Below are 19,488 nucleotides of genomic sequence, written 5' to 3'. Positions count from 1 at the left end.
ACAGCCTACAATCAAAAAGAAACCTAAATGAACCTAAACCACAAAGCATTTTAATGTAAATAGAATAATTCACATATTCAACGAGATTTTTTGTTACTATAAAAAAAAACTTTTAAATTGAGTTTCATAACTATTTTAAAGCAGCATATAATTTCACTAGCATAAGTTAAAGTATATATTTGCTAATATAAATTAACATATATACTCGTGAAAAATTATTTTGATGTGATACTGGTAATACACATTTATTTTAACATATACATCAGCTTATTACAAATTAATCTCCAATCTATAAAAGTTTTATTATAAAAAAAATTTAATTGGTTTTGAATTAATCCAAACCTGTTTTAATTATGGTTTAAATATTATACCTTCGTGATACAACAATGAAAATTGTGATACAATAATGAAAATCATAAGTAAATATCTTGTCGTGTCGAGGCATGTTCGTTATTAAATAAGGTCCGATATATTAAGTACAACATTGAAAAATAAAGCACAATTAAAATTATAAAAGAATAGCCAAAAGAAATTTGCTTTCGAATTTTATTTAAGTAACAATGGGCAAAATAAAAAATAACTTTATTTATAATTCGTTTCATTGTTTCACAAACTGACCTCAACATTCGCGAAATTCCGACAAACAATTTTTGCCATGAATACTCTTTGATTTCACATATTTTCTCGTCCAAGTTGATTCCGTTCTCATTCACCAGTTTTCTGATTAATTTTGCCAGGACTGAAAATTTAAGCTGGTTGAAAAGAAAAACGGGTTTTGTCTGCAATTTACACTTCAGTTGAGCTAACGTTTCAGGTGTCCGATAAACACAAACGGCTGAAAACAAAACGTCAACCTGATTAAATATGTATTAAGCGAAACCGCTTCTATACAAAGTTTATATTTACCTACGTGTTTTATTGATACAGTTTTGCTTCGATCATACAGACACACACTTGCAGACGGATTGCTAATGAAAATTTGCGCGCTTTTACATAGTCAAGTTTAGAGAGCTTTTCTTAACTTAAAATTGAGTTATATAATATTTACATACTATATCTTGAGTTTTTGAACTTGCTGAGTTGCTTATCGACGATAATCCGAAGCGTTTATTAATACATAATAAAATCAATATCGAATGTTTACGTTGCTCTAAGCGTGCCGTGTTTGTATAGATACTTCATAAGCAGATTATGAAAGTTATGTAAAAATCGTTTGTAATTTTCAATTTGGTGCTTATGAAGTATATTTTAAGAAATGTTAATCATTTTATAATTAAACATGAACATATTAATTAATTATAATATAAGTATATTAACAAGCACGTTCGACTTGATGATAAAAACGTTTATTACAAAATTAAATATAATAGAGAAATATATGTATATGTATGTACATACTTTATAATTAAATACAAGACACTGGTATATAATTATTTTATAATTTAATATACAAAATAAAAATTACTACTACAATATACAAATAAAATTATCACATACCTCACATTAAAAATATATGAAACCATAATTAATAATTGTTTATAAAAAAAATAAAAAATATAATATCATATACATATGTGAAAAAATTAAATCTTTACATGTTTTATTATATTTAAATGAATAAGTTAAGGATATTTTAATATTTAAACTTAAATAGAGACCTGGAGCCATAAAATATGAACTACTTAAAAGCACGACTACTTTTAGGTTAATTATATTAATTCAATTTAATTATAGTAATCACTGATTGTATAATTTATTAAGTTAAAATGCATTCGATTATTTTTATGATATTTTTCAATATTTTTTTAAGAATTTAGTATAATTTTTTTAATTAAATAAATATGAATTAAATGAACACATTAGCTAAGAACTTTTTAGTAGCTTAAACAATAATCATAACAGTGAAGTACCTCATAAATTTTAAAATAGGATGAAAAATTATAAATTTTATGAACAAAATCATTTAAAAAAATGGTTTTTATTTTAATCAAAGTTTGACTTTTAATGTTTTTAAAAGATAGACAAAGCAATAGGAATTGAGTTTATTGCCTTATATAATCTACTAGTTAGTGTTATAATTTCAATACAACATGGTACGTATACCTTAAATTACTTTGATCAAATATCATACAAGCCATTTGAACAGGAGCAATATCATAAATCTCAATTTTGAAGCAAAGCAAATTAATGCATTTTGAACGGAACCACTTCAAAATTCAGTATGGTTTGCAGCACAATTGTTTGTACACATGGAGCGTTGTGTTATAATATTATGTTCGGTACGTGAGATAATTGGGTCCACTTTATAAGTTATTTATTTTAAATTTAACACGCCAAAATGAAATCGTAAATAAAGTGTAGTACTGTAAAAATAATAAACAATTTTACAAACACGCTCTGCATACTAAATGTTTAATATGGGTGTAAAAGTATTTTTTTGGAACATATAAGGATACTATATTTTAGTATTATATAAATATGATAAACTTACGAATAATATATTTCGGGTAGGTACTAAGTTTTGCTCGAATGAATTTTAAGCAGTAAATATAGTACATTTTGAGCTTGAGAAAATAACGCGAAAGAACAAAAATATTCTTTATAAAATATTCTGTAAAGGATAAAAAATGTATTTAGGGTAAATATAAAACAATAACAATTTATAATAGTACGTGAATAATATTGTATAATTTTAACTAAAGTGTAATGCTATTACATATGAAGCATATGAAACCATATAATAAAAATTTCAAATAGGTGATGAGAGTAGTATTAAATAAATATAGATTTACTATTTGTAATGGTATATGCTCAAACGATTGAAATGTTGGTAAAATATTATAAATTAATATTCCATAATTTGCGTAAATATGTAAATCAAAATGCAAAAATAGATCCTCAAAATACGTATCTCTATGATACTGTACAGAAACATATTGGTGAAAATATTATATAAATAGATTAAAATATTGCATTTTTATAAGGTATTTGTTTTTAAAATTAAAATTAAATTTATGGCAATTTATATAAGGATATGAAATAACATAAGTTTCGTGTTGACCTCACGATTATTGGCAAAGTTTAGGATAATATAAATTGATATTATATTTTCAACACGTGTAATTACTTATAAATACTGTATGAAGCTGCTGCTTCCATAGTTTCCTAAAGCTCGGTTGATACTCGTCGTAACCCCACTAAGTGCGAGTTCGGATAAAGTCCTTATATCCTAAGTAGGGAGTATCTACTAGATATTTCGTAGTGTATAATGTATAGCAACTTTTTTTTTTAAAACTATAAATTCATAAACATACTTTAATTTGTCATTAAAATAAAAAATATATTTTTTTATAATCACTCATTAATTATCAACTTACCCTTTATAAAACCTACTAATTATTTTAATAAGTTATTGAATAAACCAATCAAATTTACTGACTTGATAAATAGTATGTTGAAAAACGATTTGATACTAGCAGTTAGTCTTTACTTTTACATAGGCAATCTAGTTTTTTATGTATTTTATTTCTTGATAAATGAGAATTTTCTCTTCTCTAATTTTCAAGAAATACTGATAAATTAAAAATATATTTACTATATTGCATGTGATTATAAAAATACATATAAAATATTATTGAAGTAATATTTATTGTATTGATGCACAGGGAACTAAATGATCGTTGAAAAGAACTAACTTCAATAAAACGATGATTTATTATAATGGACGCAAATAATCAAAGGACCACAGATTACAGATGGTCAAGCTATGAATAAATCCAGGGCTCCTGTATTTATATTCGAATCGCAAAAAAAATATTAATTAATAGTTATTGCTACTTTACATTAAAGATTAAAAACTCCTTTAGATTATTGAAAAAATACCACATAAGAAAAGAAAAAAAATTATATCGTAACTCTGTGAAAACCTCTATACAATTTTGCAATCTGGTGATTTCCACGCGGGCCGTTTTTTGTAATCTGATTGTTGTAGTTGAGAAAATCGTAAGTAATTTTTGCCATTAAAATACTTACAAATGCTTCTAAGAAAGCATGCATACTTTCAATCATGTAAGATATTTAAAAATATACGTAGAAATTAAATTTTTATCTATATATTAAAAAAGAGGCTCTATGAAAATTCTCGAGAAATCAGAAAATTTCTGTGAGTTCTCAATTAAACATTTTTCTTAAGAAAAATGCGATTAAACTCATTTACATAATCGGAATTGTTATCCACACCTCTCGACTAACGTCAATCTGATTTTCTTGAGCCTCAGATCGACTTTATTCCTAGTATTGATTAAATTACATGTACAGAAAATAAATTAAAGCATTGGATTTTTAATAAAATATAAAATAAGTACTTTATTAAATTACTTATTAACGTAAAAATATGTGTATAAAATATAATCATTTCGAGATATTATTTAATATAAAAAAATAATTTAATTTTTACGTCACGCATATGATAAAACGCCACGATAGAGGCAAACAAAAGCGAAGAATTTTAATGGTTTTGCGGAAGGGAAACGGCGCAAAAAGTCATTATAGCGAGGAGGGTTAAAAGTCGTGATGGACGTCGAATGACACGCATTTGGCCAAAGACGACTCGCATCATATAGGGCCCTATTAGCGTACAAAGACTTAGCGAGTCTGCGAATGGAAATTGTTTCCACGCCCGAGGCCAGACTGCCTTCGTTTCATCTCGACTTTTAATAATTTCAAAGTACCGACGCACGGGGCGTGGATAACTAAAGGGAACGAGGCGCCCCCAGACAATGTTTGCCGGGAGTGGAGGCCCTTTCGTTTTCTTTCTCTACTCCTTTGTATGATTTAGATTGTGTAAATAAAAAATATTTTTTGTCTCCGCCCGGCACAGACGTCGTACTTATGTGCGTGTATATAAACGCGAAGATATAAATATTTAAAAATACAACGTACCTTGAATCTTCCGAGCTTAAGCATTGTAGCAATTTACATTGTTTTTTTCGTTAATAAGATAAAAACATAGCAATTTAATCGTATGTTTATAAATGTTTTATATTAGGTTTTTTATGTACATAAAGCAGTGGCATTTAAAGTGAGTCGATACTTAAGGTTACGGCAAAAAAAAATTAAATAAAAATTAAAAAACTAAATAGCTAAATATGCTAGCAGTGACACGTAACATGTAGAAAGAGCAGACAACAGTTATTTATAACTAATTGTGGAGCAGTAGCGTGAATTAAATATAGGGCGTAAGAGGGGCATTTAAAAATATAATTATATATTAAAAATATTTAAAACTTTAGTTTAAATAAACAAAGCTAAATATTTCATATCATAAAAACTTTTAAAAAGCTAATTAAATTTTATAATAACACAAAGAAAAAATAATACAAAGAAATAGTTTTTGATTGAATATTAAAACATAAGATGTACTGAAAAATTGGGGTTTTTATGATGACAATTTTCAACAATTGCGCTGTACTTGCCGATTAGTTTCTATCTATTTTTATTGTATCGTTAAATAATTATCCCTGTATTTTTGTACTTTAAAAGTTAACTAATTTATATGTTCAAAATGTAAAAATGTATGCTATATCATGTTTTAAAGAAAAGGATTGCAACTACTACAACTAAAATCATTTGCAAATGTTAAGAATGTCAAAAATGGCTTATAGAGTTTCTTATTGTAAATTTTGCTCTAAAGAATAGTCAAAGTAAATTACTACATCCTAACAGTCGCAATCAAAATAAATCTAACTGCAAATACAAATAGGATATTCTTGGTCATGTGTGTAGGAGCTCAATACAAAATCAGAGGAAAATGCAGGGAAAATAAATACCGCATGAACTTAGCAAAGATAAACGCATGCGAAGATTTTTTAGAATTAGAATAAAAAATGGCATTTTTGTAACGTCTAAACACTAGAAAGAGAAAGTCGGCTTTGTATTCGAATCATAGAAAAACAAAGCGGTTGTTGAAAGTTCAGATAGCAAACCCGACCTATAATCAGATTTAACTAAGAAAATCTTTTTTCGTTTACTGAGAAAAAAACATTTTCAAGGGAATAAATTAAAAATTACTACTCTTACCTTGTATTCAGCCACTCGTTACAAAATCCTAAATTTTGATAGCTCACGAGTAAATTTTTAAAATAGCATTGTGCCATGGTAAAGAGGGTTCTAAAAATTGTTGACACCGTTCGAGAGGTATTGAAAGATTTGAGTTTCTTAACATTAGCGTATGACAGTAATCTTCTAATATTGAGGAATATTTGCAGTGCATTTAATCAAATCAAACTAGCTGCTGAAGCTTTGGGTAAATGTAATGCAAATTTGGTCACGCTCATCAAACTTTGAATTTTTTATTTGATTATTTACGTAAAAATGATGATAATACGTTAAGACTAGAATTTCAAAAGCTCTTATATAAGATTCGTTTTATTAGTTGAAGCTTTCAATTACTTGTTATGCTAGCTAGGTTTTTAATAAGTTATTCAACAAAAAGATTGAATACGATAGTGTTGAAAATGAAACTTAACGTGAAATTTATGCGAAAAAGTTAATGGGCAAGTTTGTAGTATAATTGATTGATTGGCAGATGCTAATAATGCCGCACTTAAAAAAAATATAAAGTCAAAGGGTATTGTCATTTAATAAAAAAGATTATCTTTAAGCGACTTATTCCTTGACTGTCTGTGCTTTTTAAAATGTTATTTTTAGAACAAGTAATAAATTAATTACAAATCAATACATTTTTATTTTAGCTAATTAATTAATTTACTTTAAAAAAGTTTTTAATTTTTCTTTTGAATTGAATTGAATTTTTTGAAAACATTTTTAAAACACGATTTTTACGGGTGAGATTCACGGAAATATTCATTTTAAGTTTCTCGTTTCCGGGAACAAAACATCCGAGAAATGTTACCTATTAGTCAGGAATTATTAAACTCGCTTTGTCTTTGTCTTATAAGGTTTTCTTAATGGGAAACTGCGATCCTCACTCGATTATGTTTTTGCGTCGGTACGCTGCGCGGACTGACTTAAGGTCTGGACTTATTCTGAAGCTATCTTGACTGATGACTGTCAAACATTGGAAAATTCTGACATATCAAACTATTTCTTGTCACATAAGTTAGATATTGGTAAATTATGGGGAAATGAGGTAGCGTGCAGTCGCATTGCGTGCACCTGCTGTTCTCTAGGGGAGAGAAATGTATTTGACTCGACCTTAAACAAGGTTCTTTATTTTTTTAAATGTCACATACAGCGCTTCAACTGAAGGGAGGGCCCGCGGGCAGCCATAAAAATGGCCATTTAGCGTTCGGTCCAATTTCTATCGCACGGTTTTCCTTCGTGGTCATGAGATGGTATTGTAGAGAACTCTCGCCTTTGATCTCAAGCGAACTTGCAACCTTCAGAATGTATCCATCGCAAACGCTTTGAAAAAGGATAACACGTGCATTCCGGATTTCCACCCAAACGGCCGTTTATGATCTGCTCTAGCAGCCAAAAACAATCTTTTATTCCCCAACAGTAACTTTTTTTGTAATCTGAGGAGTGGAAAACAAAATTTAATATGAATCGGAAGCAAGGGCTATCAACGATCAATTTTTAAAAGACTCTTTTTGCCACTTCTATTGACATTCAGACTTGTACATCTACTTCGAAGTTAAGGGCGTCAAAAATTAAGGAACTTTCTAATTTTAACGCATTAAGTCGATACAAATTTCAATCAACTTTAGACTATCGAAGATCGCAGAAGCCGCCTCTTCTCTCTTCGCATATCTACGTCTGTTTTCTATAGTTAAATGCGCTTCAGAGACGCCTGAAGCCTACAGACGTACCCACGAAAAGCTTCACTTACAACTAACGTGCTAAAATTAAGTAATAACAAGCTTTGTATTAAATAAAACAAAAATAAACACCACTAGTACGGTCTGGATAATATTTATAACACATATTAAATTATTTAAATTTCAAGATAGAGATAAGGGTTAAATAATACTAGGTTGTTTATATTAGATTATACTAACTGCCTAAACTTATAGTAGCTTTCAATTGAGCAATGATCTTTCAATACAAATATTATAAGATGGAAAGAACCGCAAAATTCCGAATGGCACGCTGCCGCATGGCTACTGTGAAAATCTGTTTAACCAGTTTCAAACTCAAACACACGAAACATAATTCCTTTTCCCTTCGCAAGCCCTAATGACGAACGTTTTGCGTTCGCGCACAGAAATGAAATTTCATTTTTATTCAATTTCCTTTTTCTCAAAATTCAAGTTGAAGATTAATTTTAAATAAATAGATTATTTGATTAAATAAACGGAGCGCGGGATTAAGGAATTGTTTTTTACGCATTAGGGCGCGACGGATCGTCTTTAAAAAAACGGAAACTTTTTTCCGGAAAAATAACAAAGTCCGGCAGATAGGATATGATAAATAAGGGCATACCAAGTCAAAAATGGTTTATGAAGAATTTTCAAATTAAATTTTTATATCAAAATTCATTTATATTCCACGATTTCCGAATACTTACAAATGATATATAATAAACAATTTGAACAAATTAAAAATTAGCAAGGACTGCTTTTATTGATTTACGAATTAAGAATATTATTATTGAATTATGTATAGTGGAATAAAGATGATAATTGGGAACTGTGCTGCTGCTTAATAAGTTTTATTATAGTTCTTAAAGGACTTTTTATTATCACTATGTTAATTAAAAAAAATACAATATACAAAAATTAAAAGCTTAAAATGTGATAATATGCAAGGTAAGGGTCAAATATCAATTTGCTGTAGTTTTTGATTTGGTTAATTCATAAGGTAATTTTTTGTAATTAATTTAATGTTATACGATATAGTGGTGTAGATACTGATATATTTTTAGAAAGCTTAGGGGAAATTAGACTACAAAATAATTGAATTTTGTCTTTGAGTTTTTCTTCAGAGATCGAATCACAGGATTTATTTAAAGACTTAGTAATATTAAAATTGCTAACTGCATACTGCACGACTGTTTTTATTCTACGTTTTAATTTTGTATAAATGTGGTGCTTGCAAAATTTAAAAAAATATATAAAATCGTTTTATTGAATATGAATACAGTTTATAATTAAAGCATCTATCATAAATGGAGTAAACAATTTGTGTGCGAAAATTTTACCTGTATCACATGGGCTATGATTAAAACATGAAATTCACCTGGCTAGCATTAACCTAATACATATTATACGAGATCAATGTATTAGTTCTATGTACATGATATAATACCAATGATGGTAACAAAACATCTATAGAATAATCTGACAATGAATATTACGATAATAAAATCTGATGATTCATGTCCAGTTGAGGTAAAATTTGATTTGATTTTGAAGCTTTAATTATTACTGGTATGGAATAAAACTTGAATATATGGTAATCAAAATTAATTTTGAAACAATTATACATCAGAAGCTTACTCCATTGATAATTCAAACTTAAATTTTAAAGATGCTGGATAATATATAATAAATTATTCTACAACTTGTTAGAAAATTATTTATGAAAAAGGTAAATATTATTAATATTATCATTATATGTAGAATTTTTGAGATAGCTAAGAATATAATTTAAATAACTAACTTTGCCACATACATATTTGATAAAAAATATAAATATTTTTTCTTCCAAAACATTTTAAATTAATCAATTAAAATGGGTGGAGATAAAAAAATTATATTGAGAATGATATAAAGATGACGAAAGCAAAAATAAACAAGAAATAATCTTGATGACTTGTTGAATTTATTTTATAGTAACTCTACCTAGTTTCATGAAGGATGTAGTTAAGTTATACGTTGGGCGTGATTGAGAGATTGGTTTTGCGCATTGCCAGGGTCGTTTTTAAAAAGGGCAAGTTTCTGCGCAAAATATATAATAAAGACGGTAGCAGACAAGCGGGCGGTCATTTTGCACCCGCATCGCTTAGATTACAAAGGTTTTATTGGTGGGATCGCAGTTTGTCCCAGATTCACACGTACTGTTTATCTGTACATACAACCGCCTGTCCGACAATGGACACGGTGAAAACGATGCGGACAACTTTGTCCGGTCTTGCCCGGTGGTAATGTATTCATACCTACCGGATCTGCCGTAGATTGCCAAACTCGACGAGAACGTTTGAATATTAATCTATAAATCTAATATCAAAGTTTAGTTGTAGATATTAAAATAAATTATGTGTAAATCACATTTTAAAATAAATATTATATTCTATTAATGTAGGGGTCAGCAAATTTTTTTGTGAAGGGCCGGATCATGGCATGACATGTATTATACATATATTTTCAACTAATATTTTAAAATAATACAAACGAACTTGTTGCCTATGATTTGCTCACTGATTGATTGACACTTACAGAGCTCAGTATTCATGTATTCATTAACCATTATTTAATTTGTGATTAATTTATTTTTTAATATTAGATTCTGATAGGCCAGGATTAACTAAACAAGGGATGGTAGGATTCTGATGTGATTACTATCAATGTAGGAATTATTTCTAATCTATTCCCTTTGAGTTTTTTTACGAATACACACAATTTTTATTTACGTGATATTATATTTATTGTATTTTTTTAATGTAATACCAAAGCTTTCTCAAAAAAAAAAAATTAAATTTATTTATTTATTATGAATAGCTGCTAATATATTACAAACCTAGTTTTAGGAAAGCTCGCATGGGTAATGCTCTGAGATAATAGTGCTAGATTGCGTTTGACGATTACGATTTCACAGCTGCAATACAGCACTAAAGTGTCGATGTGTTAACACAAGAGTAGTTTCATCCATTGGTACAATAATGTTGTTCCGGAAGTGGATATGCATGTTTAATATCCGTTTTGTGTGTAATGGACAAAATTATAATGCATATTATCTCCTGTAGCAAAACCATTTAATTATTAAATATTACATAATATTTTTTAGCAAAAATAATAGACGAATTAATTGAAGCAAATGTATTGAAACGGATTATCTTATATTGCTACAGAACAAAATTACAAGTTTAAAAACTCTACTTAATGAAAATACAGAACAGTATATATATTCAACTTTAACTTATTATTATTTTTATTTTATTAACGACAAAGATACGTTACAGCCGAGAACGTCCCGCAATATTTTACTGCGGCGTTATTTCGAACGTGGCGAAACGAAAAGTTATTTTACCGTCGGATTGCGGGTACGAGGCTACCCCTACGTTTCGCCCCACAATGTGGCCCATTGTTGTCAAAAGCAGAGAGAGACAACCCTGAATAAGAAGGATTCAACGTGTTGGCGAGTGTATTCAAGAGGAAGCAGTTGCCCTTTCTTGCGGCGGTTAAATCGGAAACCAAACTTCACATACAAATCGCACCATTGTTACCCCAGTTTGATAAACGTCATTTGACTTTTTCGCGATCGGCATCTGATCGTTATCGCACATGCAAAATTAATCTACATAAACAAAATGAACTACGATTCAATTTATCAGTTACAAACGGGGTCATTCGAGTGTCGCTTTGATAAAATTATATAAAATTATTCTCAATGCGTGACCGTATGCACATTGAACCATTGTATATTTAAATGGAAATCACATTAAATAAGTAAACATTGCACGACCTCGTATAAATCATCAGCTTATACTTTTAGAAAATAGCATAATGAGTAAAATTTTGCATTTGCTATATATATTATTATATTCGTTGATTTGAAGGATGTTTACGATAGAATATATAGAGGAAAACTATACAACGCAATAGATGATTTCGGAATTACATGTATAGTCCATCCAATATGTTAGAGCTCATCATCGTTGTGTTGGAAATGAAAGTGCGTGTACGCATGCATGCATACATAAACAGTTTTCCGCGAATTTGTTTACACCGATAGAAGAACGTAACTAATGTTTATTACTGTTTTAATGGTAGGGTGACTATACGTTGGAAATTGCATTAAAAATTACAATGTTTAAATTTTTATTATAAATGATCATGTTGTGGTATTTTGTAATCAATAAAACAATTCCTGTAATATTCTATTGGTATTTTAAAAAATATTATATTGAACAGATATTCATCCTGCAGAGTGATATCAAAACTGCTCTCATGTTTTTGAGCTAAATATGTATACAAATAAACAAAATAAGTGAGAAAGTGATATTTTACACTTTCCTCAACAAACTAAATTAAAAAGTGAAAGTTAATTGCACTTGTAATTTCACATGGTCACCCTATTATATTTTATCACCAATACCAATACGATGAGCGTTCATATATTGGACGGACTCGTCAACCTTGCCATATTAACGAGGAAAAAATAGCAAATCCGCAAACAATAACTTCTGGATAATTTTAATACTTTTATAAGAGTCTCGAGACAAGGTTATCTTCTCTCGCATATCTGCTCTTTATCTTTGAAAAGGTCATCCTGAACTTAAAAATATTTTATGAGACAATTTGAACCTTGCAGTTACTTGCATGTGCAGATGAAATTGACATTATTACCAAAAACTTGTTTAAATCAAATCCAAATCCATGCTAACGATATCTACATTGATGGTATTAACGAGTTTGTTTATCTTATTAACGCGAAAATTATGATTGGCAGAATATTAATTTTAGCAACAAATTATCCTTTGGTCTCGACAAATATGCCTTGCAGCCAATCCTCGTTCAGTAGTTGCATAAAGCTTAGGAATTTTGGCTCATTAGTCTTGGGTCATGGTGTCTTTGGTAGAACAACGAGATGTACGAATTGTACGAGGAGTCTGATGTCAAGTATATTAAAAAACAACGTTTCAGATGAGTCGGACATCTGTCCCGCATGGACGACAAAACACATGCGCGGTTTTAATTAGAATTAATTTATTAAAATCTAATGCATTATGCTTTGAGTATTAGCATATTCGTATTCGCATCATTACAATATCATAACTTGACTTTGAACTTTAATAATACTAATGTTCAATTATAGTAATTACAGTTAAATTTATCTTACAATATTTTTAATACAAAATGGCAGTCCGTTCCAAGCCTTTTAAAATTATTGTAAATCGCTGATGCATATTTAATCAGCATGTACCCGAGATGCAGCTTATCTTCATTACGAATGCTTATCTCTAACTGGTGTCAGTTATATTATTATTCACAATTGTTTTTAAAAGTTGACTATAAAGCATCTTTTTTACATGTTTGTTTGAATTCAGGGGTATTAAACAAATAAATGTAATATTAAATCAATTTTATTTATACATACAACATTTATAAAGGATTGGGATTATATATGCACATCGCTAAAGTTTGGGATAAGACGTTGAGGATGCTCAATTTTGCTATACGGAACGCGTGTCATTTTATTAATTTTTTGTCCATTTGCGTTTTGTAAAATACGTAAGTTGATACCGTATTTGAATATTTCATCATTGTCTGGAATCCCAGAAAAGCGAAGTACTTCTTGTTGTTAGAGAAAATTCAAATTAAATTTCTGAGATATCTCTATAAGTGAGAGTACGGGTTGTAATTGCATATGTATCCTAACGTTGGGATATAGCTTATTGTATTATCGGTGTAGCGTCTACTTATTAAAGCACTTTTCTTAGTTGCTATGAGCGGTGTCGACAATCCGGCAAAACTCGGTGACATTCAACTGAGAGTTTTAAAGTGCTCTAGAAAGTCGCGATCGCGTCCCTTTTTCTTTACTATTGCGGTCAGAACGGTAAAGAAAGAGTGAAATAGCTATTTTTAATATAAATATGTAAAATTATTATTTGTATAATAGCTGTCATGACGCATTAGAAAAGCTTTCGAATCACGATGGTCAGATATGTAATTAAAAATAAAAATATAAAAGTAAAAAAAAATATATGGTAATCTTGTATTAAAATTATAAATAATAACCTGGTTTAATATATAGATTATAAGAATTTTATTATTAATTAATTTTATTATTTATTTGACAGCTTCAATTTGGGGTTTAATCAAAGTTGTTATTTTGATTTTATTCTGTACTTTCATCATTGTTCACATAATAGAAAATGGAACCAATTACCCCAATATTGTTTAAGTATTATATAAAAATTATGTTATAAAGGGAGCTATTACCCATTATTAGTATTATTAACAAACATTGTAATTGCATATTTATTTATAAATCTATGGTCATGATAATCAGATAATTATTAATTAAATTTACTTCTTATACTCCTCTTTCCATTTATGTTAACTATTCTAAAAACTTTGATTTTCTTAAAACCTATATCTTTATATTCGTTTTGTATTAACTTCATAACGGAAAACTAAGTTAATAAAATAATGCATTTAAAATATTCGGGACTGTTTTGTACAATCCGGGGACATGTGGTTAACTTATATAATAATATACATATATACGATTTGACTACGACTGATATTTATAATTTGTTATTTACTTCCAGATATTATTATATATTAAATAACCTTAATACAATTTTATACTTGTAACAAAGTCTCCTGTTACCAAAATAACTTTTATTTAGTGTATGGTGTAGAAAGCTCTATAAATATTCCTCTAAGGTATTTAAGTTAAGTAATAAAATTGATATAATGATCGATTATTTTATTTCTAAAGTTTTAATTAATATGTGTTTCACAATATGCAAAGTAAAGCTTCAAGGGCAGAAATTATTCAAAGATTTTGGACATTCTTGGAAACAGCGACAAAATAATTTGTTGGATGATTAATGTTGATAACTTGCCGCCCTTTGACCCTTATCTCGGCCGGTTACTGTTTATTGTTATTATATTGACTGTGAACGATATTATATGGTGATTATAACTATGTATATAAATTCGAAGTCGATGTAGTGTGCCATTAGTATTCCATTTGGATAGTTAGACATGAGCTAAACACGTCCATAATATTCGCGATACGTCCCAACACATAATTTTGTGTAATGCAATTAGGGCGGCAATAACTCGGTAATAACATTGGTTTTTAACACATAAGTTACGACATAAATAATTAAACAATTAATATTTATGCTATAATTATTATTGTTAATAATTTTATACAATATTTGATGGACGATTTAATAGCCTTTCTTTATTTCGCTAAAACGTTACTAACAAATAAATTAGATTATCTTTAATATTGTATTTTAATAATATTCTTGAAAGCGTGTTTTCGAGGTGATTGCTCGAACAGGAGGCGAGTCAGTAGGCAAAGAAGTTCTTGTAACGAAGAAGTTATTGGAGCGAAGTAGTGATCCGAGTATCGATGTGTAGTGGAATCGAGTATGTATAGTCAGATTTTATACCACATTATATACACAATCGTGAATGTAAACTGTACACAAAGCGCACATAGGAATGCTGTGTTATTCTATACAGCTGCTAGGTTCGTGGGCATAGTTCGCAGGGCTTCAGATTCGTATCTGGCGTGTCCCTCGACTGGTGTTGTATATAAATCGCTACTATAATTTTGATTTGTTCTCTTCGTTGATTCAGCAAAAATAATATTTTAAAATATTTAAATACCTATAAAGCAATATTTAGATACCTACTTAATTTGTTTTAATATTTTAAGATTTTATAAGCACTGTATAAAAACATTTTCAATACTATTTATGACATTTCTCAAACAGCTATATCGTATATTATATTACGTTTATCAACAATTTCAATATAACTTGTTCCTATGTACAAAGAGGATCCTCGTTTATCTAGAACAATAGAGCATGTGTTTATAAAACTTTAATGGAATAATTTCAGACTGATTTATAAGTGTGATATTTAGCAGATTAAAACATCAAACTGAAACCGTAAGAAAATATTTCAAAATACAACGTCTTAAATAGGGTGGATATCTACTCCGCATGGATGACTCAAAACCTGCAAAGCGGCTAGCTTTTAATAAGCTTTTTAAAGAGCTTAATTAGACCGCGACTGTACAGAGACATTTGCAGGCTCTACATGACCATGGCAACTAGCGATGCTTAGCCCAGAAAAACCAAAGCGAAAAATGGATGATAATATTAGATAAAGTCAAGTCTCTCAGACTGTAACGCCAGAATGAAATATGTTTTTTAAGAATAGTTTATTTTTCCATTTTTATTAAATTTTACTTTACTAAAAACTTGCAGTGTTTCTAACCAATTGAGTAAAAAACTAAATGGCAAAATGTAAGAGTACCTGTTGGGTTAATTAATTTGCTTTTGTTGGTGGTGGACGTACAATCAAGAGTTGGAAAGCTCGCATTGGCGTGACAGTGTTAAAATAGTTGGTGTAACGTTCCCAGCATACGTTTGCTGCACAAAGCGAACAAGACGCTTACGAAAAGCAGGTGCTGTGTGTATGTATGTGTAAAGTTTCTCGCAACTTTCGATTTAATTCAAGCAACTATTTCACATTTCAGTTGACGCAGAGAAGGCGCGCATTCGCTGCAGCCTCATTGCTGTAGGAAAGAAGAGAGCTTTTGAAAGCTCTACTCCTCGGCACGTGTATGGTCTTAAAAGCAACGGAGCAAAGGGTAGACAGGAGCGATTTATTTTGATCTTCTTCCCCGTCTCCTCGAAAAGCGCTGATGAAAAATAAAAATCACAACGCAATCCTCCAGTCGCTTTGAATTAAAAGACGAAACCGCTTTGTGCAACTGGAGAATCTTCTTGAAACGCGCACCACTTTGACACATTCTCTTCGTACATACTTTGTGTACGTTTGTGTTCATTATATTATATCAGTGAAATCCAGTTAAAGCTAAACGAATGTATATGACATAAAAATATTAGCACTGCATTTTTTTTATAAATATATTCTTGGAAGGTATCATAAACATGCAAATACGTAAAACATATTTTTATAAAAGGTTAACAAGATAATAATATAATAAATTTCCAAGTAATTTAATTTTTCATTAGAAATAATAATTACCAATATGTTTATTATAATATTATTTTTATTTAATAAGTTTATATCAAGAGTAGAGATCGTTTTTATTTATATATTTTGTAGTCTATATTTGAAAAACTAATTATACTATATTTTGATACAAAGAACAGAGTGACTTAAATTAAAAACAATATTTCAGTCTTTATTTTTTTATATAATTTAAAATGCAATTCTTTGGGACCACTATAACTGGTTTTAATAAATGATTTAAAAACTAGGGATTTAATGATTTGTTTTACTCAATATCTCATACTTTTAACTTGTCTTTCCTATTATAAAAATGTTTCTAAGGCAAGGCCGATAATATCTAAATATTTAATTGCTTTTAGCTTAAAAAATAAAAATAAGCAGAATTTTTATTGTTTCTTTTAGATATAAGTATACATTTATATTCATATTAAAAATTCTTTGCTTTAATAATATATAACAATAATAATCGTACGATTTGATATAATTAATAGTTCAATAAATACAACAACTTTAAACGTTTAGTTTTTCAATATGTATAGTAAATTATATTTGTGTAAATTAAACATGCGTCATATTTTATAAAGCATAGCACAATTTTACGTTAGATTTATCGTGCGTTGTAAGCATTTTAACACACTTTGATGTTTGTAATGGTTTATTTCTGGAAGATTTATATTTAACTCATTTTTAGCAGCAGTAGTCATGGATTAGTCTAAGAGTGAAGTTCGCTACGAAGAAAACATTGTGATATAAACTTAAAAAATATATTATATATACTAAAATCCAAAATGGACAGAGAAAATAAGTGCTGTTTTCTATGTGAATATCAGAGAGGCGTAAAAATTGTTGGCTGGATAGAATTTGTGAGTCTTTAAACAACAAATCATATATTTGAAGCTACTTTTTTAAATATTTAAAAAAAATATTATTTGTTTATAGGTATGTTCCAGTATTATATTAACATCTCTAAGTATTCTAAGAATATTTTCAACTGAATTAGATTTTCATTTTAGTAATAACAAAGGTATATATGAAGATATATAAATTTTAATAAAATATGGTAATAACTATTTTTTTAGTTGTGAGCGTGATACTGGAAATTCTTATTGGAGTGTTTATATATTATGTAATAATAAATATTTGCTTAGTTGTTGCAATGAAAAAGGTACCAAAAATTTTTAATACACAATAAAATTTAATTATTTATATAAATAATAATATTATATTATTTTCAGCGCAAAAGAATATTATTAATTCCATGTGTTATTTCGTATGTATTAATAATGGCAATATTCTTATTGTTTTCAATTATTTTTATACCAGCGTATTTTACGCCAAATTATTATGCATATGGTATTACATGGTTTTGTTTGATTATTTTATATGAAGGTTTGTATAACATATATTATTTTATTAGTTATATATTAAATTTATTTTTCAAATGTCTTTTTACAGCTATTCATATATACTTCAGTTTTGCTATTATAAAGACGTACAAAGAAATAAAACGAGAAGATACGATGGCAATGCGTTTCAATCAACAGTATACCTCGGAAACCAATGTGTCTTATATACCTGTAAATACTAACTTGTGATATAATATTATATATTCCGGTAAATACAATTTAATACATTTTTTATTAAAAAATAGATTCTTGCATTCAAAATTCTTCTTATTTAACTTAATTTATTAATTTGAATTAACAAAATGCTTACAATTTTGTATATGTATATATATTATTAGAATCTCGGGATTGATCACGATTTACATTTACTTTTCTATATTTCGGCTGTGATGCTCCAGCCATGGTCACTGTGTTGTTTTTTTTATAATTTCCGCAAATATGTATTTAAAATTTTTATTTGTCTCTAGTCTGGTGGAATTTAATTATTTCTTATTTTAAAAAATATTCAATGATTTAAAACTATGCACACTAACCAAAAATAAAAATATTTTCTAAATTAATCTCTAATTTCTAAAAAAAAATTATTGTATCTAGTTAATTTTAAGTTACGAAATTTTTAGTAAAATGTCTTTGTTTTAGCTTTATAACAACTTCAATATGAAATATTAAACTTTAAATATATGTTTTTATTTTTATTTTTAGGTGGAAATCTGAAAATAATGGTGAAGATGACAGAATTGAAATAAATTTATATACGTGCTTTAAAAATATTTTCTCTTTTCAAAATTATTAAACCGTTTTTTTATATTATAATGTATTTATTTTATATTTTTTAAATCAAATGTTTAAGGAACTGAAGTGAGAAATGTAATAAAGTCGCATAAATACAAATTCCACTTCCGTAAATGTAAATAAATAAAATAAAAAGCAACATTGATACAAGAGAACGTTTCAACAAGGAGTTAAAAGCTATACAGGGCATTATGCATTTAAACGCTGGAAGCCATTGTGGCCAAGTTCAAAAGGCATCGTTTCTCCTCGAGGTAAACTTCTATCAAGTGGCACAAATGCGAAAATTTGTATTATTTGTTTGCATCAATATTGTATTATTTATAAAATCGCTCTTTTGCGTTTTTCACCCACACAAAAGAGGGTAAAAAGCG

At 28.4% G+C, this 19,488-nt stretch overlaps 1 long non-coding RNA gene across 1 annotated transcript in view; it reads left to right on the top strand.

Moving 5' to 3' along the window:
• Positions 1–19,135, top strand: part of LOC148226518 (uncharacterized) — a 34,767-nt gene extending 15,632 nt beyond the window's left edge. The window contains exons 2-7 of the long non-coding RNA XR_015812293.1: positions 17,614–17,782; positions 17,859–17,943; positions 17,999–18,084; positions 18,155–18,308; positions 18,375–18,533; positions 19,028–19,135. This is a non-coding gene — a long non-coding RNA (uncharacterized LOC148226518). The remainder of the gene's footprint in view (positions 1–17,613; positions 17,783–17,858; positions 17,944–17,998; positions 18,085–18,154; positions 18,309–18,374; positions 18,534–19,027) is intronic.
• The last annotated feature ends 353 nt before the right edge of the window (positions 19,136–19,488 follow it).

This window comes from Plectrocnemia conspersa, unplaced genomic scaffold (assembly GCF_051122295.1).
Source record: "Plectrocnemia conspersa isolate PC_06_02 unplaced genomic scaffold, ASM5112229v1 ptg000014l, whole genome shotgun sequence".
NCBI classification, from domain to species: domain Eukaryota; kingdom Metazoa; phylum Arthropoda; class Insecta; order Trichoptera; family Polycentropodidae; genus Plectrocnemia; species Plectrocnemia conspersa.
This window is presented reverse-complemented; position numbering and strand designations above follow the sequence as displayed.